A 2,128-nucleotide genomic window follows, 5' to 3' on the forward strand; every position below is an offset into this window, starting at 1 on the left:
TGAGATGGAGATGGTGTTTGAAAGTTGCAGCTGTAACGAGAATCAGAAGACTGTCTTCGCTGTAAGACAACTGAAAACTGGAGTCTTGAGCTGGTGGAAGCTATTGGCAGATACGATGCCACAAGGAGAAGCCTTAAGGATGTCGTGGGAAGAGTTTTTGGAACAGTTAAAAATGCAGTACTGCTCAGAGGTAGATCTGATAGACCTAAACAACGAGTTTCAGAACCTGAAGAAAGGGAAGATGAGTGTTGATGAGTATGCCACCGCATTCACCGAGAGGATGAAGCTATTCCCCTACTTGGTGCCTACTGAACTCTCCAAGATTGATAGGTTTGCTAACGGACTGCCCACTGACTTTGGCCCAATGGTCAAGATGGCAACTACCTTGAAAGCAGCTGTTAGGGCAGCTAAGAACGTAGAGGCCCAGATAAGAGAAAAAGGTCTAGAAAAAGATAAGGCAGGAGAGAAGCGGAAGTTTGAAGGATCTTCGAGGTCGAACAAGGAAAGAAAATTCTCAAAGCTTGGAAGAGGAGATGGAGGTGAAGCAAGATGGTGTGATGGATGCAAGAAGAAGCATGGTGGGAAGTGCAATGAAGAAGTGACTTGCTACAAGTGTGGAAGGACTGGTCACTATTCCAAAGACTGCACACATGATGATAAAGTATGCTACGGATGTGGAGGCAAGGGGCATATGTCCAGAAACTGCCCAAAGAAAAATAAAGCAGTAAGACCAGAAACGCCACCAAGGCCAAGGGCATTTCACATGATCCTCGACGAAGCAGAAAACTGTGCGAGGAATCAAGGATGAGGACTTCATATCAGAAGATCAAGTTATATAGTAGCCATAGTATTTTATGATGTAGCCTAGTAGAGGCATAGTCTAGGGTGAGCTTGAACACCTATGTAATCGTTTCAAGAATTAATATAAAACCTTCGTTTTGTTATCTGATGTGTCGAATGATTGTGTGATTTGCTGCATGGTGACTTGGGAAACTGCGAGACAATACTTGGGACGAGTATGAGTAGGTGTGAATGGTAGTAGAGGCCTATACTACCGGAAGCACAGGACTCACACTTGGATCAGGGAAAGTCACAAGGTTACCGAGAAGCTAGAAATTGATTTCGTTTTATTCAAGTGTGTTATTACCATCGTTTCGGTAATGACTAAGAAGATTGTTGATATTCCGACCCTAGTGGCCATATCGAATCGAGTCCGACTACGATGAGTATGTTGTGTGGTTCAGAGAACCAAGTTTGATGTAGCGTCTGACATTAAACCAAACGGTTGAAATTAAAGCGATCAATAGAAGTATCGCACTCGTTGTTAAAGAAGTTAGTAGCTAGAAATGCCTAATGTTAAAGTGTGATTATATCACATTAGAACGTGAAGGAAGGCATAGTCTGTTTTAGAATTTAGCTCTAAGAGACCTAAGTCTAAGTGTTGCAACATACGATGATAGGTCATTAGAATATGACACATCGATCCATAGTAATAATAAAAGAAGTCATCTCAAGTTCGTATCCAGTAAGGATCGAGATTTTGACTTGAAGATCATAATTTGGAGTCTAGCCTGAGGAAGAGAGCAGGTGCACGATCGAGTACTACATACAGTCAATAAGTCTGAGAGATAGACTTGAAGGAATGTAGAAGTTATAATTATTACCTAGGATGAAGAGACGACGTATGGAGTCATTATATGACCATGTTTCGTTGATGATTCCGGGACGTAATCATCCTAAGGGGGAGATAATTGTAACGCCCGCAAATCCGGGCTAGTCAATTTAGAGGCAATAGGGGTCGAAAACGACTTTTCGACAAAAGATTATTTAGAATAAATAATCTTAACCAAGTTTTAGAGTATGTCACAAGGTTTCTGTACATATAAAGAACGCCGAAATCCGAGTTATAACGAAGAAGTTATGGCCCGTCGAAGTTTTTCGGCAAAACCGGCACGGCACCGGGAAGCGTAAATAGTGAATTTACGATAGAGTGAGATTTAGCCTTAGCAATCTAAACAAAAGTTTTAGAATATGTTGAACTAAGAACTTCGGTAAAAAGAACGCCCAAATCTGACTTCGTATGAGGAAGTTATGATTTTTCTAAGATTCGGCTTAGCAGTGCACGACC

This window comes from Lactuca sativa, chromosome 5, assembly GCF_002870075.4.
Source record: "Lactuca sativa cultivar Salinas chromosome 5, Lsat_Salinas_v11, whole genome shotgun sequence".
NCBI classification, from domain to species: Eukaryota; Viridiplantae; Streptophyta; class Magnoliopsida; order Asterales; family Asteraceae; genus Lactuca; species Lactuca sativa.